This window comes from Salmo trutta, chromosome 12 (assembly GCF_901001165.1).
Source record: "Salmo trutta chromosome 12, fSalTru1.1, whole genome shotgun sequence".
NCBI classification, from domain to species: Eukaryota; Metazoa; Chordata; class Actinopteri; order Salmoniformes; family Salmonidae; genus Salmo; species Salmo trutta.
This window is the reverse complement of record NC_042968.1, coordinates 24,830,513-24,854,793: the sequence shown is the minus strand read 5'-3', so window position 1 is coordinate 24,854,793 and position 24,281 is coordinate 24,830,513. Positions and strand designations below refer to the sequence as shown.

The 24,281-nt window shown below is 45.9% G+C and overlaps 1 protein-coding gene across 18 annotated transcripts in view; it reads right to left on the bottom strand.

Moving 5' to 3' along the window:
• Positions 1-24,281, bottom strand: part of LOC115203234 (transcription factor SOX-6) — a 193,700-nt gene that overhangs the window by 89,870 nt on the left and 79,549 nt on the right. The gene's annotated exons all lie outside the window — the stretch shown is intronic.

Genomic DNA, 24,281 nt, shown 5'->3' with positions numbered 1-24,281 from the left:
GTAAGACAGGGTTTGTTCACTCTGAAAGGGAGTAAAGGGCAAACAGCAAAAGCAGACATTGTTGCAGTTCACAGAAAGCTTTGGGGCTCCATCAGGAATGGTTTAACCACTCTCCTGACAATGGCTCATTTGTGGTCTCCTTCTGCCAACTAAAGGGTACAATTCATAAAAACATACTTCTGGATGCCTTCAGGGATTGTCTTAGGAGTGCTTTGTGTTTTCAGGTCATTGTACTCATCACGTGCTCTGGAGGCAGTGGAACGAACAGACTACAATTATCATCTAGATCAAGATCTGTTGTGTAAAGATGTAGCATTATACAATACATTTGATATTTAATTTCATTGTTCATGTTTCAGATATATTCATTTCCATTATACTGTACAAAATAGGAGACATGCAAGAGAGACAGAGAGAGACAGAGAGAGAGAGACAGAGAGAGAGAGAGAGAGAGAGACAGAGAGAGAGAGAGACAGAGAGAGACAGAGAGAGAGGAAGAGAGAGACAGAGAGAGAGAGAGAGAGACAGAGAGAGACAGAGAGAGAGACAAAGAGAGAGAGACAGAAAGAGAGAGACAGAGAGAGAGAGACGAAGAGAGGAGAGAGAGACGACGAGAGCAGAGAGACAGAGAGAGAGAACAGAGAGAGACAAGAGAGAGAGAGGACAAGAGAGGAGAGAGACAGAGAAGGAGAGAGAGAGAGAGAGACAGAAGAGAGAGAGAGAGGAGAAGCAGATAGAGAGGAGACAGAGAAAGAGAACAAGAGAGAGACAGAGAGAGAGAGACAAAGAGAGAGAGAGAACAAGAGAGAGAAGACGACAGAGAGAGAGAGAGACAGAGAGAGGAGGAAAGTATAGATATAGAGAGAGAGACAAGAGAGAGAGAGAGAGACAGAGAGAGGAGAGAGAGAGACAAGATAGAGAGAGACAGAGAGAGACAGAGAGAGACAGAGAGATAGAGACAGAGAGACAGAGAAGAGAGACAGAGGAGAGAGAGAGAGAGAGAGAGAGACAGAGAGAGACAGAGAGAGAGACAGAGAGAGAGAGAGAGAGAGACAGAGAGAGACAGAAGAGACAGAGAGAGAGAGACAGAGAGAGAGAGAGAGAGAGAGACAGAGAGACAGAGAGGAGAGAGAGAGAGACAGAGAGAATAGAGAGACAGAGAGAGAGACAGAGAGAGAGAGACAGAGAGAGACAGAGAGAGAGAGAGAGAGAAGAGAGAGAGAGAGAGAAGAGACAGGAGAGAGAGACAGAGAGAGAGAGAGACAGAGAAAGACAGATAGAGACAAGGACAGAGAGAGACAGACAGAGAGACAGAGAGAGACAGAGAGAGAGAGACAGAGAGAGAGAGAGAGACAGAGAGAGACAGAGAGAGAGAGACAGAGAGAGAGAGAGAGAGAGACAGAGAGAGAGAGACAGAGAGAGAGAGACAGAGAGAGAGACGAGAGAGAGAGACAGAGAGAGACAGAGAGAGAGACAGAGAGAGAGAGACAGAGAGAGAGAGAGAGAGAGAGATATCCTAAATGGTTTGGATCATTCTCCCATTATTATCCTCTCTCTTCCTCTGACTGAGGAGATGTAAACAGTTTAGAAAGTACACAGCTGATGATTCCTTTTATCCGGGTGTAATGTCCTCACCCTTCACTTCCACAATCCAAACATGATACCTCACTATGAAAACACATCGAGTTCAGAGGGACTGGGAGGCTGGGAGTAATAGGGGCTCAATGGTTAGCCTGCCTCTGTTTAACGTTGGCTTTCAAAAAGATCAAGCGGAGTGGCCATTTTGTTTGATTGTCCACTTCCTCCGTGGCAGAGAGGCCAACAGGACATCACAGGCTCAGGTCATTATAACATTACTTCTGCTTTATTGACTTTCCAATCCCCAACTCACAGTTTGTCCCCCTGACCCGGGATGAGAGAGGAGCAGTGTGTGTGTGTGTGTGTGTGTGTGTGTGTGTGTGTGTGTGTGTGTGTGTGTGTGTGTGTGTGTGTGTTGACTCCCTGTTTCCCCGCCTGGCAGTGGGATCACAGAAACACAGGGGTTGAGGGCAGGGGGAGTGACTGAGTTCCGCTCCTCTTCCATGGGCTTCACCCCTGGGTGAGCAAGCTTCCTCTCCCTCCCGGACTTATCCCCATCAACACACTCCCCCAGATAACAGCCCTCCCTCAATACAGATACACAACAACATCAACACACTCCCCCAGATAACAGCCCTCCCTCAGTACAGATACACAACAACATCAACACACTCCCACAGATAACAGCCCTCCCTCAGTACAGATACACAACAACATCAACACACTCCCACAGATAACAGCCCTCCCTCAGTACAGATACACAACAACATCAACACACTCCCACAGATAACAGCCCTCCCTCAGTACAGATACACAACAACATCAACACACTCCTCTACCGACTCAGGCAGAAAGAACATGCTTTCTTTTACAGCACTGTGAAAGGGTTGTAAACACACAAACACTCACACAAACACACAAACACTCACTCACCAACTCATGATAATATATACACACATACTTTCACAGAAACCCACACACAGATGTATGTACATACACACACATCACCACAGATGCTTCTCCCGCACTTGATCATTAAGGAATGCACCAACTGTTGTAGATAATATGGTGCCAGCTCCCATTCTACTCCACCCCTCCCACTTTTCCCTCCTCCTCCTCCTCCTCCTCCTCCCCTACCCTGAGAGTGGCCGCTCCCTGACTCCTCCATACTGCACCTCCATCCCCAACCCTGGGCCAGACACAGCCTGCCAAGCCCTCACACAAGACAGCCTACAGCTGGAATGTGCAAGAGAGCCTGCCTGCCTGCTTGCCTGCGCTTTCTCTTTTCCACCTGGGAGAGTGAATAATGGCCTGGATTAGTGTATAAAATAACTTAGAAACACCTTTCAATGCTCCAACAGCTTAGAACCAAATAGGCATACCCAAATGAAAATATTGCTGCTATAATTTTCATGCAGGCATACTTTAGGAAAACACACACAAAATGACTCAGTCGTCTGGCTTATTTCACAGCAGTCTTAGAAAGGCTAAACCATTTTTAGAGGAATTTAGATTAACAGTAGTGTGTGTATGCGTGTGCTGTTTTAATTTCTCAAATTCCTGTCCGTCTTCTCTGGAGAGATTAAACATGCCAATGGAAACACTGTTATATCAGAATAATAGTTACTGTCATATTAAGATGTGAGCAGTAGGTGCACAGTGTTCATTTTTAGACAGAGCTTGTAACAAATCATACAACTATCACACCTCATTGGTCTTGTAATCAAAACCAAATATTTTTAATAGGAAAAGGTAGAATATTCAAATCCAGGTGATTTATATTGAATATCTTAAAACCAACACAATGTTTATATTGTATGTTGCATTGTGGCTGTCAATATCTGTGGATTTCTGTCTATCTTTGTGGGGATAGAGATACCAAAGTCTGCAGAAAGTGGAATCATGTAGTTGGCTTGTCATTGAAAAACGCTTGAACAAGATAAATGAAGAGTCCCTTTGAGCTTATTTTCTATTTTCCTAAGAGGGACTCTTAAATATCTCCCTCTCTCTTTCTCCCTCTCTTCCTCCCTCTCTTTCTCCCTCTCTCCTCTGAGATAAAATGCTGTGCAGCTCTGGAGCAGCCCATTGAGACAGGATGAGAATGGAATGAAAACAATAGCTCTTATCAGACTCTTATTTACATTTTCCCAGCGTCCCCGCGGCAGACAGCTCAGCTTGTCACTGAGCCCGGCCGGCCCCACTGGACCCGTACCAACTTCCTCCGTCCTCCGGCCCCGCCGATACCACAGGCCCCTGGGGACCCTCGCCTGGCAGCAACCCCCACTGCTCTGCCACTAGCACAGATAGCAACATACGAGACAAAACTACTCCAGAATGTTCCCCTGGAGGAGGAAGTGGGGAGCGGGCCCAGCACCCTAAGACTGTCTGTTCTTCCTCATTGTGTGTTCTCTAGGGCTTTACGGAGCTGGATACAGGCCCCGCCCCTTCTCCACTTCTTCCAAGTTTCTTGCTCATTTCCTGGCGGCACCATGTTGCAATGTAAAGCCTGCCAATGACCTGATACTGCCAACTACAATATGTTTCTATCTACTATCTCCATTGTGGTCTGGTACACAGCTTGTTCATGCAGCTATCCTGTAATCTGTCTGATGTGGGTGAAAAGTCAGAGGGATTGAGGCACCTAGAGCAAAGATGAGCTGGCTACATTAGACTTAGTCTTTCACTACATTCAAACAAGAACTAATGGTGCTCATAAATCTGAACAAAGGGATGTTTCTGGGCTAGTGTTTGGTATAAACAGGGCTTTCAGCACCTGGCACTGAGCACTGCCAGAATCCCATGTTGAACAGAAACCACAACAGTGTAACCCTAAGAGGCAGGTAAGCACTGCTGACAATCTCACCCCCAGCCTCTTTAGAAGATCAAATAAATAAAAGCTAATCTCTCTGTCTCTCTCAAACATTTTAAAGCACCCGTTTATAAAGCTGAATTAGTGTTTTATTGAGCATATTGTAATAAGTTACTGTTAATAAAGTGAGCGCAAGCTGGTCATAAAGACTTCTGCATGTGCCAAGCTGAGGGAGAGTTGTTAACTAATGTATTGTTTTATTGCGGCCCTAAACAGAGTGGTTCAATCAGAGTATCATTGGATGCACCGCACGGTTAAGTTCAAATCACCAAGAGGAAAACACAGACGGCACAAATAAATACACTAACAAGCAAATCAAACCTTGTCAATTTGGATTTGAAATGGTCCGTAAAAATAATATCTTAATGATTCATGATTCATGTTGTTATCTACTTGGGAAATGACTTTAACGATTGGCATTGGGGTATCAACCATGAACACATTAAATAAAGCCACGTGAGGCACATTAAATAGACAACCTCGTGTCTCATATCTTCTGTGTGTTTTATCATACAGTCGGAAGGATAGACAGAGTGAGTTGTGCCCGTAGGTCTTTTCCCAGGCATCATGAGACTGTGCTTTCCTCCCTGCGGGGGAAGTAGTCTCTGGGTGTCCTCCTGTCTGTCTCCCTCTCTGTCTCTCAGTGGGCCATGCCCGGTGGCCCTATGCCAACACATCTGTCCCTCCCTCCCTCCGCTCCGTGCCCTCACCACCCTGCCTGCCTGCAGCCTGCGGCCCACTCACTCACTCACACGCCTATTGTAATCCCTCAACAGGAAGAAGCAATTTCCCTCATCAATCCTCCTCAACACTGAGACCCACGCAGGACAGGGGGAGAGATCCTGAAGGATGACAACACAACACCCAGCCAGGAATCCATCCATCCATCCAGCATCCCACTCTCTGTCTGTCCACCAGGTCCCGCTATCACTGCTGCTGCTTCAACATACATACTGTAACAGCCACTGACAGTAGGCTTTATTTCTCAGGCTATGATATTATCTCTACAGATACTGTATGTGACTAGTGGCTGCTAGTGGAGTGTTTGTTTTGCTCTAAGTGACGGCTCATTGTGGTGGAGGATGGAGAGAGAGAGCTATCTGTGAGAGTCACAGGAGTCTCAGCATCAGCCCTGTATACAGTATTAGTGGTTAGAGCCTCCGGGGGAAACATGCCATTACTAAATCAATGATCAACTGACATTGGCCATATAAATTATTTCCTCCTCAGTACGGCAGAGCCTTATAAACAGAGGCTGTGGGCTGGATGGAGGATAGCTTTCATTAAGAGCCCAGCGAGAGGCAGCGTTTTAGAGTAGGAGTGCTCTCAGTGAGCTAGCTAGAGGACTCGCTGAGTTGGAGGACACACTTGTACAAATAGTGGTAGTTAGGTTCATAATTATTTTCAGAGAACTTCTAGAGTGCTTTTAATAATATTGGCAAAAAGAAAGGCTCCTAGAATGAAAGCGATAGGCTGAGTTATACTGTTTGTGTACAAATATGTCAAGGTTAGGAGAATAAAGCAGGTTGCGTTCAATTTGGTGAGGGCAACAAGTCAATTTGAAGCTATTCTTCTCCACTCTAAATGAAAATACCTCATTCTATTATCTATTTAACTCAGGGCTGAATTTGTAACCCTGAGAATCGCTCAGTCAGATCCGGTCCTAGAGAGACAATATGAATCCCTTTCCCCAGTCTCTTCTCTCCCCAATCTACCTCACTCTGTATGGACCCTTTCCCCAGTCTCTACTCTCCCCAATCTACCCCACTCTGTATGGACCCTTTCCCCAGTCTCTTCTCTCCCCAATCTACCTCACTCTGTATGGACCCTTTCCCCAGTCTCTTCTCTCCCCAATCTACCTCACTCTGTATGGACCCTTTCCCCAGTCTCTTCTCTCCCCAATCTACCTCACTCTGTATGGACCCTTTCCCCAGTCTCTTCTCTCCCCAATCTACCTCACTCTGTATGGACCCTTTCCCCAGTCTCTTCTCTCCCCAATCTACCTCACTCTGTATGGACCCTTTCCCCAGTCTCTTCTCTCCCCAATCTACCTCACTCTGTATGGACCCTTTCCCCAGTCCTTCTCTCCCCAATCTACCTCACTCTGTATGGACCCTTTCCCCAGTCTCTTCTCTCCCCAATCTACCTCACTCTGTATGGACCCGTTCCCCAGTCTCTTCTCTCCCCAATCTACCTCACTCTGTATGGACCCTTTCCCCAGTCTCTTCTCTCCCCAATCTACCTCACTCTGTATGGACCCGTTCTCCAGTCTCTTCTCTCCCCAATCTACCTCACTCTGTATGGACCCTTTCCCCAGTCTCTTCTCTCCCCAATCTACCCTCACTCGGTATGGACCCTTCCCCAGTCTCTTCTCTCCCCAATCTACCTCACTCTGTATGGACCCTTTCCCCAGTCTCTTCTCTCCCCAATCTACCTCACTCTGTATGGACCCTTTCCCCAGTCTCTTCTCTCCCAATCTACCTCACTCTGTATGGACCCGTTCCCCAGTCTCTTCTCTCCCCAATCTACCTCACTCTGTATGGACCCTTTCCCCAGTCTCTTCTCTCCCCAATCTACCTCACTCTGTATGGACCCTTTCCCCAGTCTCTTCTCTCCCCAATCTACCTCACTCGTAGGGACCTTTCCCCAGTCTCTTCTCTCCCAATCTACCTCACTCTGTATGGACCCCGTTCCCGTCTCTTCTCTCCCAATCTACTCACTCGTATGGACCCCTTTCCCAGTCTCTTCTCTCCCCAATTACCTCACTCTGTATGGACCCTTTCCCCCGTCTCTACTCTCCCACAATCTACCTCCATCATGTATGGACCCGTTCCCCAGTCTCTTCTCTCCCCAATCTACCTCACTCTGTATGGACCCTTTCCCCAAGTACTCTTCTCTCCCCAATCTACCTCACTCTGTATGGACCCTTTCCCCAGTCTCTACTCTCCCCAATCTACCTCACTCTGTATGGACCCTTTCCCCAGTCTCTTCTCTCCCCAATCTACCTCACTCTGTATGGACCCTTTCCCCAGTCTCTTCTCTCCCCAATCTACCTCACTCTGTATGGACCCTTTCCCCAGTCTCTACTCTCCCCAATCTACCTCACTCTGTATGGACCCTTTCCCCAGTCTCTTCTCTCCCCAATCTACCTCACTCTGTATGGACCCGTTCCCGTCTCTTCTCTCCCCAATCTACCTCACTCTGTATGGACCCTTTCCCCAGTCTCTTCTCTCCCCAATCTACCTCACTCTGTATGGACCCTTTCCCCAGTCTCTTCTCTCCCCAATCTACCTCACTCTGTATGGACCCGTTCCCGTCTCTTCTCTCCCCAATCTACCTCACTCTGTATGGACCCGTTCCCCAGTCTCTTCTCTCCCCAATCTACCCCACTCTGTATGGAAAACAAACTTACAAAGTCAAGATTTACAAAAAGATTCTCACTAACTCTGAGGGAATCTTGTGAATATCTTAATCACAGAGGCAGTAAAAAGAAGACCCCATCATCGCAGCAAATAAAACACAATAATTACAAGAAGCCGGCAGAAAAGTGAAACGCAGTGAGAAAACATGTTTTGTCATTCCACCGGTAGTTCCAGAGACAACAGCTGTTGGATGAGGAATGCAGATCCTCCTGAAGTCTCCATAATCATGGCCTTATTGAAGGGAGGACAAAAAGGGCACTAATTGCAAGGGAGCAATCTAAACGTAATAGGTTACACACCCGGGCGGCATCGCACAATGCAAACGCTAAAGAGAGGAGAGAGAGAAAAAACAACACTATTCTGTGTACAACAGTGGCATCGTTGCTCATTTTCAGGCAATTACCTTGCCTCCTTGTCAACAGTTTTAATAACCTCTTTTCATTTCCACAAGACTTTTTGCTTCAGTTAAATAATTTCAGCTCTTTAATATGCAAATGCAGCCGTTGGCATGCATGGGTGAAGAGGCCTGGCTCCTTAAGATGTGCCAGTACATTGTGGCGCACCTGCACCTTGGCAAAAGCTTGATTTAATTGACACCTAATACTATTCATTATTCCACTTGGTGAGCATCCCTGTTAGTCACCTGTAGGCTCCCCTATAGACACCATCCCAGCTTGCCAACAGCCACTATAAATAGAACACAACCAGCCTGGGATATTCTGCAACTCAGGCTCAAGGAGGAACCCCTCACACACCCTTATGTCCTTACACACTCACGTCCTTAAGCCTAACGGGTGTGGTCTGGGCTCTCTGTTACAGGTCAGGGGTCATTGGAAGATTTTGCTAACGACATGAGGATAACGTTAAACAATCACTGACCTGTGCACACACACACTTAAACGGACCTTGAGAGCCTAAAGGTCCATCTGGATGTACTAAACCAGAAGACATTCAACTAAATCAGAGGGCAAAAGCTGCAATCCTCATGTACAGTGGTATGTGTGTGTGTAACATGGACCTAAACATAGACCTAAACCTAAATCTCCAGGCTGCTTTAACGAAAGGTGTAGTTGTAATAATCAGTTGTAAATTAGTAGGAGAAATGTCCTGGTTGGCCGGGGGCTGTTAGTGCTGAGGTAACCACTCGTCCTGTTTTCTCTTTATCCATAGGAGCCGAGGTGCTAAGCCTACAGCAGTGACCCTGTCATTCCAGGCTCTGGTATCCACTACCGCCCATGGCTCCACAGCTGACCTCTAAATAGGACACGTGTCTATCAAGCATACTGTATATGAATTAACTGTCCCCACGAGGCTTCACCTCTTGAGCAGGGCAACACGTGACCTCTCCCAATCCATTTTACTGCGGGACTTTGTGGCAATCAGCCATGAATTATTAAAGTGAGCAGTGAGCAATGATCAATTCATGCAGCCCCGGCCTGTCATCCACGAAGCAGTACTTCAGCAGAAACTACAGAGAACACTGGGAAATGCTTCCAGACAATGCACATAAATGTGAAATATGTCAGGCCTGATATGTCAATAATGATAACTGTTAAGGCTGAGGTGAAGCTAATCCAAAGGAAATGCTACTAGAGGACGTGGGTGAAGAGGCTCCAGCCCAGTTAGATTCCCTCCTTCATTAAGTGTGTAAAAGCGTGAGATTTCTGCACTCTCTCCATCCTGTCTAGACCAGAGGGACTGGCTGGGGAGCAGCATCTGGCCAGCCTGCGTACATGGAGAGGAGTGCCAGCTACCTTGCCCCCTAGGAGTGGGTCTCTGTGCAGCCTGTTATGAGATAGCGGTGACCATATGAAAGAACTGTGTGTGAATTATAAATGTGAGCCGGTCCAAAGGAGAAGAGAGGAGAGGCAGGCAGTGAACACCGCAGTACTGCCAGCCAGCAATCTGAAAGGGCCCCTGGCCAGAGAAGGGCTTGGATGCAGCTTAAAACACAACCCTAAAGCTCTCTTATCTACATAAAGGAGAGAGAGAAAATACGAAGTTGAAATAAGAAAAAAGAACGATAGCAAGAAGCTAGGAAGTATGCAACTCAAGGAACCTGGAGAAGGAAGAGGGGGGAAAATCCAATCAAAACTTAGTGAGGGGAGATGAGGAGCCAAGATAAACCAGGACTCAGAGCCCCCAAAACTGCAATCTCCTCTTAAGCCGGAGAGTGGCAGCTGGCAGAACAGCTGGTGAATAGGATTAATGTCAGAAGAATGAAATAAAACTCAACATATGTCCGAGCCTGAGGTGTTGGGACTGTGCGTGATTGTGCCCCCGATGGATGCCATGTGTGCAGCTGGAAGGAGCCAGCCGCTGTGCTCTGCTGTGCCGTGCTGCTCCACTGTGCTCTAGACTCCAGCTCCTCTCTCTCTCTCTACCCCACAAGGTCACTTTTAAGAACTACCACCATTAAATGCTTGGATAGCAACATTTACTTTTCTTGCCCCCTCTCCTCCTCTCCTCCTCGCCCCCCTCTCCTCCTCTCCCCCTCTCCCCCTCTCCTCCTCTCCTCCTCTCCTCCTCTCCTCCTCGCCCCCTCTCCTCCTCTCCTCCTCTCCCCCTCTCTTCCTCTCTTCCTCTCTTCCTCTCTTCCTCTCCCCCTCTCCCCCTCTCTTCCTCTCCTCCTCTCCTCCTCACCCCCTCTCCTCCTCTCTCCGCCCTATTAAGGCAGCTGAGGCTGTTGCTATACTACATTTCTAATACTAATAATTTAATTAAAATGTGTATTACTGTGGAACACAAAGACATCAGTAGTGTTCAGAGCTTATTCCAGGACACTCGAGGTACAGTAATTAGAAAGTTTAAGACATTGTTTTCTGGTATTTCTATATAGAAATAACTGAAAGCAAAGAAAAAACTGAAAAGCAAATAAATAATCAAATGTTTACCTCCTTCAAAGAGACTGCCTTAAGCCATAAAAGAGCAGGTTGAATACCTTCTAAAGTTACACAGCCTATACCTACACCGGAAAGTTTCTCAAGTGATAATGAAGGCTTATTCAGACAGGAAACTAAAAGATAAGAACATGTAATGAACACCTTGCTGAAATGAAGTAGAGACAGCTTAAATCACACATAATGATAAACATAAAAATAAGCAAGTCCGTCTTAGGAGGTAAATAAATGAAAAGTAGAATGACAGAGAAAGGAGCCAGTGCTGATCAGGGTCTCAACACTGTGAAGATGAGCATTACGAGAGAGATGTAGACTTCATTTGAATTTATAATTTCCATTTGATGTCGGTAATCATTAGGGTCCACACACTGTAATAAATTATAATAATTTCACACAAGAATTAAATTACTGGGTACCTTGCAGAGGAGACGATTTTTGTTGGGTACCCTGCAATCTAACTGTCAGATAGAAACTCTGTTGCTAATCAATGCTCCAAAACATTCCCATTTATTCATCTGTGTTAAATGAATAGAAGTGTGTGGATAACGCTGCTTACTGTGATCATGGCTGATCTATGGGATTTACTAAATTAATATGTGCCTGACAAAAAAATACTAATCGGATCCACATGAATGATTAAATGTGCAGTGAAGCCAAGTGTCTGGCATAGCCCCCCAAACGTTATTTTATCTTAAACGTTTAGAGGCAACGCCGATGTGCTTCACAGATTCCTCTACATTATACACAGAATGTAAATGCTGCCTTAATACAAAAGAAGTGATACTAAAGTGAAAAAAGAAAGACTTTATAAGCATGGTAACACTGATATAATGGTATAATCTCCAGGTCCATCCAGGATATTTCATCCATGATAATTACAGGTGCATACTATGCTTTTAGGCTTTATATTACTTCACTTTATTTTCAGTGTGTGTTGGTGTGAGTGTACATGCGTATGTGTGTGTGTGTGTCTGTGTGTGTGTGTGTGTGTGTGTGTGTGTGTGTGTGTGTGTGTGTGTGTGTGTGTGTGTGTGTGTGTGTGTGTGTGTGTGTGTGTGTGTGTGTGCAGATATGTTGAGAACATGGCAAAAGCATATACAGTACCTGGTACCGTACATATAAATTCAACAAGATTACTTTACATATAATGATTTAGTCACTCTGCCAGAGCTCTAGAGTTCCTCTGTGGAGATGGGAGAACCTTCCAGAAGGACAACCATCTCTGCAGCACTCCACCAAGCAGGCCTTCATGGTAGAGTGGCCAGACGGAAGCCACTCCTCAGTGAAAGGCACATGACATAATTCGGAAAGTATTCAGACCCCTTTTTCCACATTTTGTTAGATTACAGCCTTAGTCAAAAAATGTATTTAATTGTATTTTTTTCATCATTAATCTACACACAATACCCCATAATGACACATTTTTGCTAATTTATAAAAACAATTAAACAGAAATATATAATTTACATAAGTATTCAGACCCTTTACTCAGTATTTTGTTGAAGCACCTTTGGCAGCTATTACTCAAGTCTTCTTGAGTATGACGTTACAAGCTTGGCACACCTGTATTTGGGGAGATTCTCCCATTTTCTCTGCAGATCCTCTCAAGCTCTGTCAGGTTGGATGGGGAGCGTCGCTGCACAGCTATTTTCAGGTCTCTCCAGAGATCTTCGATTGGGTTCAAGTCTGGGCTCTGGCTGGGTCACTCAAGAACATTCAGAAACTTGTCCCAAAGCCACTCCTGCGTTGTCTTGGCTGTGTGCTTAGGGTCGTTGTCCTGTTGGAAGGTAAACCTTTGCCCCAGTCTGAGGTCCTGAGTGCTCTGGAGGAGGTTTTCATGAAGGATCTCTCTGTACTTTGCTCTTTTCATTTTTGCCTCGATCCTGACTAGTCTCCCAGTCCCTGCCGCTGAAAAGCACCCCCACAGCATGATGCAGTCACCACCATGCTTCACCGTAGGGATGGTGCCAGGTTTCTTCCAGACGTGATGCTTGGCATTCAGGTCAAAGAGTTCAACCTTGGTTTCATCAGACCAGAGAATCTTGTTTCTCATGGTCTGAGAGTCTATAGGTGTCTTTTGGAAAACTCCAAGCGTGCTGTCATGTGCCTTTCACTGAGGAGTGGCTTCCATCTGACCACTCTACCATGAAGGCCTGCTTGGTGGAGTGCTGCAGAGATGGTTGTCCTTCTGGAAGGTTCTCCCATCTCCACAGAGGAACTCTAGAGCTCTGGCAGAGTGACTATCGGGTTCTTGGTCACCTCCGTGACCAAGGCCCTTCTCCCCCGATTGCTCAGTTTGGCCGGGCGGCCCGCTCTAGGAAGAGTATTGGTGGTTCCAAACTTCTTCCATTTAAAAATGATGGAGGCCACTGTGTTCTTGGGGACCTTCAATGCTACAGACATTATTTGGTATCCTCCCTTCTGTGCCTGGACACAATCCTGTCTCGGTGCTCTACGGACAATTCCGTCGACCTCATGGCTTGGTTTTTGCTCTGACATACACTGTCAACTGTGGGACCTCATAAGGTATCTTTTTTTAAGTTTTATAAATTAGCAAACATTTCTAAAAAACTGTTTAACTTCGTCATATGGGGTATTGTGTGTAGATTGCTGAGGATTTGTATTTATTTAATCCATTTTAGAATAAGGCTGTAACGTAACAAATGTGGAAAAAGTCAAGGGGTCTGAATACTTTCCGTAGGCACTGTAAATATTCAAATAAAACTTTACTTTGTCTAATTAAGGGGCGCCTATTTGCTATTGCAGTCTGTGACATTCTCAGTTTCTACCAAGCAGCAATTAAAGATGTTTATGAACCAGCTTTGTTTACTGGGATGTCAGAGTTCAGGATGTGCACACATTGCTCTATGGACGGAGAGTCCAAAGGTCACTATTTTTAGATGACGACCTCCACACACACACACACACACACACACACACACACACACACACACACACACACACACACACACACACACACACACACACCGCCTCAAACTGTCTGATATGTTTTAGTTTACAAAGTAATTGAGCCATGATCTGAACAACTGGTACGGTGCCAGAATATTAAATTGGTTAAGGCTAAGCAGCACTGCATGTACAAATGTTCTCATATGCAAGGGCTCAACCAGTTTTTGTATTGAATATCTCTATCTCTGAGACTGAACACAATAGACATTTATGATGCTAGGCCAGCCAGACCAGGGAGAATTAGGATGATGAAGTAACCATAGTACTTCAAAGGTTAAGAATTCAAATTTCTAGGAAGTCCCCTTCGCTGGCCCACAGCTAAACGTCTCAATGCACTATTGTTCCAAAATGGTTCTGCAACAATGGCAGCCGTATTTTTCTTTGAAACAAGCCATCCCCTTTCTCTGGGATACAGAGCCACACAGACTGAGACAAGCTGTGCAAGGATGGAATAATTCAGATCTCATGTGAGGCTGAGCTCATTGCCCAGCCATGACTTTAACAAAAAGTTAACAACAGAAGTCTTACGGTAGCCGCCATGAAGCCAACTGGCACCCAGGAGAGAACTACAAACAGACAGGAAGAGTGAGAGAGAAGAGGGGAGGAGAAAGTGGGGTGCCTCACCACACAAATCACTAATTGCAGCATTATGATAAGATAGAGGAAAATGTCCTTCCAGCCCAGCGATCATTAATTATAATCCAAAGTCATAACTTTAACCTATCATTGGAACTTCATGACATGTAATGGATGCCAGGGTCTTAAACCATATTAACCACTCGGCCTCCGCAGGCTTAAAATGATATCGGGGGCACTCCCAACGAGAGATGGTGTTCGCCGAATAATTATAATCATCAGCACTCAAGCTTTGCAGCGCAATAAAACATGTTCCTATCCGTTTCTTCTGACATCCTAATCTCATCTCTTGGCACATGTGAAATGTTATTGAACAGGGTGGGAGAGAAAGAGAGTGAGGGCAGACATTTGTTTTATCACAAGTGATTAAACAGTCTCTCTGTTCAAGAGGCAGACATCAAAGTGGAGTGTAAAATATTCATTCTCAGTGTTAGGTGGAAAACAATGCAAATATGGTACAAGGAGGATCTGTGTAATCTGTCATGTCTGCCTGTACCGAGGCAGATTTGCTAGCTGGATGGCTGACGTACCATAGTCTTATAAAACAAGCATGCGATGTGCCCTGAAATCATTAGCAGGCCACAGGGCCCGTCTGTGCCCATGGTGTGGGTTACATTGACACTATTTTCATCCCCGGTCAGATGACACCAGCTCTTTTGTCCAGTTATGTGTGGAGAATGCCTGGGAACCCAACGCCAAGGCTTGGACAGTGATACTGGGCAGAGACTTTCCCAGTATAACCCCTCTCAGACACACACACACGCACACACACGCACACACACGCACACACACGCACACACACACACACAACCCTGTTCTAATGTCCTACTGTCTATCCAATTGGCCCTCATCCCCAAGTTTCCCATTGTCCTGGCAGAAGCTCTGTTGTGCCCATGTCTGCCCCCCCCCCCCCCACACACACACACACACACCTCCCATCTCCTCCACCCTCCAGTCTGATTACGTAAATCCTGTCCATATCGGTCCCTGTTCTGCATAAAGGAGTCTGCTATTTCCAGATCTACAGCTCCAGCACAATGACAGATTTAGGAGCATTAATGGGCTCTGCCTTCTTGTGTGTCAGCATTCTGCCCTCACTGTTGCATTCCAAATACTGAGGGGTCACATAAAACAGCCAGGCTATTAAAGCTGCTGAAAGTGTAGTCTCCAGTACACTCCTATTCTATACAAGCTGTTATTCTACACTGTTTTATCTTTTAGTCTGTTTAAAGTCACATGGAAATTCATAGAACAAAATACATAAAAACTCTTCCATAGCTTCTCAATCATTTTTAAAATGAAGCAATATGTTTCAGTATAATTGAGTCCCAATCCATTATGGTTGGCTGTACTATAGGTCTGGGCCAGGGCTGAGGTCCAGCTGATGGGATGCACCTATGGGGAGTGTGGCTGAACACAAACAGGCCTCTGTAAGGCCCTGGCTGTGATTTGTCTCCCTAAGACACCCGTTTCCTCCTATCAGGGGGTTCCTGTGCAGCCACTGGGCCAGCAACACAATGGGAGCGTTGTGCTCCTCAGGCGCAGGGGGACAGAGTCAACAGCTGAATCCTGGGAAGATGGCTCCCGGAATGCTCCGCAGCAGTTGCTACTGTTGACTAATGGGAATATGAGAAGAGGGAAGGTGATCCCAACGCAGCGAAGAATGGCACACTGAAGAAGCAGCTGCTTGTTTTGTCATCTCAAAGAGGGAGAGCTCCACTTTAGACGGACCTAGCTGCAACCACCTATGCTGTTCTTGTTCTGTCAGGACTCCCCTGTCTCTCCTAACTCCTAGGAGGCAGTCGTGGTGTGGTGTGTATGGGTTCTGTTTGGACTGCATACTAAATCCATCGTTCAGAGAAGGCAGGCTGGAGAGTGAGAGTGGAGCGTGCTCCCTGTGCCCCACACTTAGCCATGTCATTTAGCTCTGGGCTCTGTTCACTAGCCTGGAAGCAGAGGGGCAGTGCTGTGGCAGGAGAGAGAGGGAGGGGAGGGGGAGATGAAGGAGGAGTTTTGGGGGTGAGAGAGGAAGGGGAGGAGTGGTGGAGCTAGTATCTTTTAGTAAAAGTTCGCATGTCAGGCTGGCAGACTGCCCGCGGCATACAGCCGAAAAATCTATTTAACGTCTGCTTCACAGGGTGACAAGAGGTTTGATTGGCAGAGTGCAGAGAGCAGCTTTTGATCATGTGTCCTAACAAGCGATTCCAGCTCATGTCTCTTCAGCCTGAACAGCTCCACATTACCTATTCAAACAAAAGTGACAGACCAGAGCACTGCTCCACAGGGCTGGCAGACCACGGCATCGGCCAAGAATGAACACAGGCACACACAGAGAGAGAGAGAGAGAGAGAGAGAGAGAGAGAGAGAGAGAGAGAGATAGAGAGCGAGAGAGAGAGAGCGAGAGCGAGAGAGAGAGAGAGAGCGAGAAAGAGAGAAAGAGAGAGAGAGAGAGAGAGCGAGAGAGCGAGCGAGAGAGAGAGCGCGAGAGAGCGAGAGAGAGAGAGAGAGAGAGAGAGAGAGAGGTACACACACACATACAGTGCATTCAGAAAGTATTCAGACCAGTTGACTTCTTCCACATTTTGTTACATTATAGCCTTATTCTAAAATATATTAAATCGTTTTTTCCCCCTCATCAATCTACACACAATATCTCATAAGGACAAAACAGATTTTAAGAAATGTTTGTTAATTTACAAAAAAAAAAACTGAAATATGACATTTACATAAGTATTCAGACCCTTTACTCAGTACTTTGTTGAAGCACCTTTGGCAGTGATTACAGCGTTGAGTCTTCTTGGCACACCTGTATAGGGGGAGTTTCTCCCGTTCTTCTCTGCAGATCCTCTCAAGCTCTGTCAGGTTGGATGGGGAGCGTCGCTGCACAGCTATTTTCAGGTCTCTCCAGAGATGTTCAATCGGGTTCAAGTTTGGGCTCAAGGACATTCAGAGACTTGGCCCGAAGCCACTCCTGCGTTGTCTTGGCTGTGTGAACCTTCACCCCAGTCTGAGGTCCTGAAAGCTCTGGAACAGGGTTTCATCAAGAATCTCTCTGTGCTTTGCTCCGTTCATCTTTCCCTCGATCCTGACTAATCACCCAGTCCCTGCCGCTGAAAAACATTCCCACAGCATGATGCTGTCACCGCCATGCTTCACCGTAGGGATGGTGCCAGGTTTGGCCAGGCGGCCAGCTCTAGGAAGAATCTTGGTGGTTCCAAACTTCTTCCATTTAAAAATGATGGAGGCCACTGTGTTCTTGGGGACCTTCAATGCTGCAGAATGTTTTGGTACTCTTCCCCAGATCTGTGTATCGACACAATTCTGTCTCGGAGCTCTAACAACAATTCCTTCAACCTAATGGCTTGGTTTTTGCTCTGACATGCACTGTCAACTGTGGGACCTTATATAGACAGGAGTGTGCCTTTCCAAATCATGTCCAATCAATTGAATTTACAACAGGTGTAAACAGTTGTAGAAACATCTCAAGGATGATCAACGGAAACAGGATGCACCTGAGCTCAATTTCAAGTCTCATAGCAAACGGTCTGATTACTTATTTTATAAGGTATTTCAGTTGTATTTTTTTATTTAATCATATTTTTAATTGTCACATGCGTTGAATACAACGGGTGTAGACTTTACCGTGAAATACTTGCTTACGAGCCCTTACCAAAGACGCAGAGTAAAAAAATTATAATAAAAATTGTAATAGTATCACAAGAGAAATAAAATACACAAGAATGGAGCTATATGCAGGGAGTACCACACACACACACACACACACACACACACACACACACACACACACACACACACACACACACACACACACACACACACGCATACACGCATACACTCAGAAGCACAAACACTTAGAGACAAAACCACTAAAATACTAAACCATACACAAATACAACAGCCACTGATCAAATATGTCACTTGTATCAAGATAAGCAGGTCGTCAGATAGACAGAAGAGAGTCAGATAGACAGAAGAGAAGGACAATTATTAAAGGAGAAGACAAGAAGATGGAGCGCGAGTGCAAAGGATAGGAAGAGAGAAACGGTTGACTGATGTTTGGGGGACTGGGGAGAGTAGAGGAGAGCTAAGTGTTTGAAGCGCGCCTCAAAACCTGCAGGTTCACCTCGACTAGCAGCCAACACATTAAAAAGGCGACTGGGTCTCCAGCCTCATTGCATATGCATCGAGTCAGAGGCTCACGCCACAGATCATTATAACAAAGATTCCTATTAATTAGGTGGGATTAAACAGAGCCAGACGACAGGGCAGCTGGGTAGAGGGGAGAGGGAACGAGAGAGAGAGCTTGTCCTACTATATTATTTCTTAAGAAAACCTTTAAGCGAGTCGTAAGAACACAATCAGATACTGTGGGCATGAATGAAAATGCCTTTCTACAAGAAATCCTGAGCTTGGCTAATAACAATGTATTACGCATACAGTTTCAAATGGTACAAATCACCTGTAGCCAATTTTACAGTGAGCTTCCGTGGTTGAGACAGCAGGATTGGGGCAGAGACTGTGTTAGGACTAAGTCATGAGTTCATCAGTATTAATCAGGCCAAAGGCTTGGAGCTGATCCTATTCTCTTCCAAAGCTTTCCCCCATCCCTGAATCTCATTACACACCCTGTCGTAATAGAGGATAATGACCCTGCCCTTCTTTAGCACACAATGCTGATTACAAACCCACACTCACACTGCAGCACTGCCACAGACACTGGCATAACACATAGCCCAGAGACGGATTACAACTACAAGCAGAGGGATGGAGGGAGAGAGAGAGAGAGATGGGAGAGAGAAAGAGAGAGAGAGAGAGAGAGAGAGAGAGAGAGAGAGAGAGAGAGAGAGAGAGATGGGGAAGCGAGAGAGAGAGAGAGCAAGAGAGAGAGCAAGAGAGAGAGAGCAAGAGAGAGAGAGAGAGAGATGGGAGAGAGATATATTCTGATTGGCATTACATAGAGTATGACTGAGATTGAGAATCATACATTCAGATCACCCAACTAAACAGCACGATTTGACCGTTCATGTCACACAGTGGAGGTCATCTGCTCCTGACGTGTGTGATCTCTTTCATAATCCTTCTACCTCAGAGAGGAAGGCTGTGATTTGGTGAACTGTCCCTGTGGATGAAGGTGCTGTGGCTTCACACTGGTATGGTAATTAGTCAATAGGCCTTGCTGTGGTCCAGGTGCACTGCTAACCAGATACTCTGACTGACACGGCTAGCTTCTGTTGGCCATAGCCTGGCTCCTGTGCACCATAGTGTGGAGTATGGACCTCCTCTCAGTTCCAAGGAGGTTGGGTTACTGCCTTGGGGAGAAGTCCTCACCCCTTCACATTAGCAACTGTTCATAGTGTCACAGGTCACCCAGGGTTGCATGTTACCCTCTGAGACAGGACCTCCAGCATGCACACCTGTTCCCAGGGGGTCAGGACATCCCAACTCAATGGGGAGCGACCTCTCCTTCTCACTTCTTCTCCACAGACAGACTAGAGTCATCACAGGCACACTGTGGGATACTGTGTACTGTTATACAGGCCAGCCACCAGGTTGAACTGTAAAAGCAGTCCCGTTACATCAGAATATAGATGTTATGTACTGCAACCTCTAGTTTAACCTGAAATCTAAAAAGCCTTGTGTATTTTGTCCATAAGGGAACATAGACCTAGAACGTGTTTCAATATCCCAGGTCAGTGTTGGGGTTAGGGTTAGCCTGCAGCCCTGCCACACTCCTGCCTGAAACATGGCATTCAGTCTCGCCGGCCTTTAACATGGATTCAAATATAACAAGATTTTAGCAGCAGCCAGAACTACTCCTGGCAATACGACACTGCTGGCTACACTGGCACAGGCAGAGGACTGTCGATGCCCAGGCAAAGAGAGGACGTTTGTGCGTGCATGCCTGTGTGTTGACATTCCCTGATGCAAGCAGCAAGTCTCTGTAAAAGAGTACACTACAAAGAAGAAGACGAATATCTGACCGGCTTGAGTGCATCGCTTTCTGACATGCCTCCGTGCACAGGAATTGCGTTGTGCTCGACAGGCCACCGATAAAGAATAAAAACATGTCTCAGCATGCCACTCAATGCACAATAGAAAGAGACATTAGGAATTCATTAACTGCACGCAAATCCAATCCAGAGCTGGTTGTGCTGGCAAGGATTCAACCTGCCTGTATAGAGCCCAAAGGACCAGCCTAAAACCTAAAACCTAACAAACACAACTATCACCTGTCCTTGTCTTGGGGACAACACAGTGTTGACTCCCTATGACCATTAGTCATACTTTAGTGCATTATAGGAAGCTGGTCTAATTGTGAATCCAACCAAGGTCACCTTGGATCTTCATAATGGAGGCCATTTTTCTTTTTCCCTTTATACCTTATACTGACATTTTTAACTCTTGACAAGTGGTGTCTGGAAAGCTCTCCATAAATAATGCATTTACAATACCTAGTAAATAAACATTGGGCACAATCGTTAGCCCTCCTGGCCACTGAGTCTAATAGAGCTTTTACAGCTAAGGTGGCTATTCAGCTTAATGCAGTCCTCACTGCTGGGAGGACATTTTCATTCATTAGCGCAGTCACAAGCACTTAGAGCACTTTAAGGACCAGTGACAGAGAGGACGGAGGAGGGGTGGGAGGGCGGTAGAGCCGATGAGTATGGCCACTGTGGCGGGTTCAGGCACGGAGCACTGAGATGGCAGCCCAGCTAGGCAAAGTTGCGGTCAACTTTCGTCTGATTGGATTTGAGGGCAGCGAACCCTGACGACGATATACATGTAATTAACATTTTGTTAGGGGACTGAAAGAGGCATGGCCGGCCGGCCGAAGGAGACTCTATCATCGTCTGTTAGGACTGCTCTCTGTCCCAGTCCACAGCTTTACCGTCGCTCAGTAGCAAATATGGCCTCTGGACTAGCACAACGTCACACAATTAGCTAAATGACAATTTCTGACTCATTCATCATTGAATCTAAGAGGATATACAAAGTCCAGTTTAAACAACTTCAATGTTAATGGTGTCGTACAAGTGTCTACATTGTAATAGGTGAAACAGAGAGGATTCTCATGCCCTCTATTAAGGCCAGAAAGCTCAGTCTTGATCCATCATCACAATGAGATGAGATTCCTGACCAGGGACATAACAGGGAGGACTCAGTCAGAATAATGGCAGCAGATGGTGTCTAGCTCTGCTCTGAAGACTCCAGTGATCCAGACCAGTGGAGGGACTAAAGCAGGGTGGATTAGGAGGAACAGTTGTCTCCATGATAGCATAGATTAGATAAGTGATATATTTAGCACATCACTGCTTTATCTTACATTAGCAAGGTCATTAAGGCAACAAATGGCTCTCCAACCTTCTGGTGTGCCCGTAATGGGTTAATCCTGCCCTTTCAAGATGCTCACAGAGGCTCTCTATAAACACTGACATAGATTATGAACGGTAACAACAGTTACCCACCTGCCCTACAGACCATACTCTGTAATATCCCTTCTGATGTACAGTAATCACAGTCATCTCTACTGATGGAGTTGGTGTCAAGCGTCCACAAGGACACTGAATCTCTCCATTCCAGCAGCTTACAGACGACATAGTTCAATATGTCGTCTGTAAACTGCTGGAATGGAGAGATTCAGTGTCCTTGTGGACGCTTGACACCAACTCCGTGAGCCTCATGTCTTGTTCTGTGTTCTCAGAAAGTAATTTCCTCCAACAAGGGAGTTTATTTAGGTGGTGTTGATGCATGGCGCGTGAGGCAGGGCCAGGCTCTTTTATTAACAGGAGATTAAAACAGCTGTACTGCACGTTGAAGCACTCTCTCCTCCCTGCGCTAACATACGGCCCTGGATTACCAGCTGCACTTGACCATTTAAATTACTGCAACAACCGGCCCTCACCAGCTGGGGCTCATTACCATAACGCCTGCCTTCGCCACAGAGGGCTCCGAGGAGCGCGCCCGCCGCGGAAAACAACCCCATCAGAAACCAGAGACACATGAGAGATGTCCTCTGTGCCGAGGGAAAGGTATCATCTCCGGAAAAGTCAAGGGTATGAAACTAACGATACCATTAAGACAACAGGGGAAGAAATACTAGTTAAGACACTGTTTTTACTATTAAACACATAAGCCAACATTATCATAAATAATGAATCTGAATAAATTATTGTAAATCTAATATTGCTAAAATCTAATATTGTAATTAGTAATATTAGAATTTGGATGACCTAATTAAATTAATAAAATAAAATATTGGGATGGAGATTGCTATCTACTGAATAATCCAGGATAGTTGATACTGTGCAAAGACCACCAAACACTTTATAAAAAGAAAGCGACAAATTATTTTTAAACGAACGGATGTCTAATTTATTCGTGTGATGTAGTGCTTAAGCTAAGAGTTCCCCAGACGCTGAATGAGACACCAGCGTTCCCAGGGGGCTCCAAGTCTGATTGAATACTACACTATACTACCAATGTCGTGCTAATTAAGAATGGGGGAAATGTTGTAGCGGCTCTTTCAAACATTTGTTTTTCCCCTGTGCGTTCTTCTTACAGTCTGCAGTCTGGGGGAGAGAGTTGGGGGTGACAAAAGGTTCTGTGGGGTACTGTGAGATACCATATAGGACTAGGGAGTGGAGGGTTACCATAGGGTGACAGAAGGTTCTGTGGGGTACTGTGAGATACCATATTGGACTAGGGAGTGGAGGGTTACCATAGGGTGACAGAAGGTTCTGTGGGGTACTGTGAGATACCATATAGGACTAGGGAGTGGAGGGTTACCATAGGGTGACAAAAGGTTCTGTTATGTACTGTGAGATACCATATTGGACTAGGGAGTGGAGGGTTACCATAGGGTGACAGAAGGTTCTGTGGGGTACTGTGAGATACCATATAGGACTAGGGAGTGGAGGGTTACCATAGGGTGACAGAAGGTTCTGTTATGTACTGTGAGATACCATATTGGACTAGGGAGTGGAGGGTTACCATAGGGTGACAGAAGGTTCTGTTATGTACTGTGAGATACCATATAGGACTAGGGAGTGGAGGGTTACCATAGGGTGACAAAAGGTTCTGTTATGTACTGTGAGATACCATATTGGACTAGGGAGTGGAGGGTTACCATAGGGTGACAGAAGGTTCTGTGGGGTACTGTGAGATACCATATAGGACTAGGGAGTGGAGGGTTACCATAGGGTGACAGAAGGTTCTGTGGGGTACTGTGAGATACCATATTGGACTAGGGAGTGGAGGGTTACCATAGGGTGACAGAAGGTTCTGTGGGGTACTGTGAGATACCATATTGGACTAGGGAGTGGAGGGTTACCATAGGGTGACAGAAGGTTCTGTTATGTACTGTGAGATACCATATAGGACTAGGGAGTGGTGGGTTACCATAGGGTGACAGAAGGTTCTGTGGGGTACTGTGAGATACCATATAGGACTAGGGAGTGGAGGGTTACCATAGGGTGACAGAAGGTTCTGTTATGTACTGTGAGATACCGTATAGGACTAGGGAGTGGTGGGTTACCATAGGGTGACATACAGTTCTATTAAGTGCATTTGATATGTGAGGACATTTGGAAAATGAGGTACTATATGGTACAGTAAACTGAATTAATTAAATTGGCACAATCATCCCTGTTAATAGCCAGGACTCATTTTGTCTGTAGGTGCAGTTGAATTGACTGATGAATGCTGCCCTTAGTGAAGAGCTTTCTGTGTTGAAGAATAAAAAGGTAATGTTCCTGGCATCAGGTCGGTGGCATGTGTTTTACGGCCTGACAGTTTGCCTTGGCAGTGGGGGGAGACCACACTTAAGCTGAGGTGCAGTGCCACCCACTCTTTGTCACTGTGGAAAGGGTTCAGAACAAACTGGAA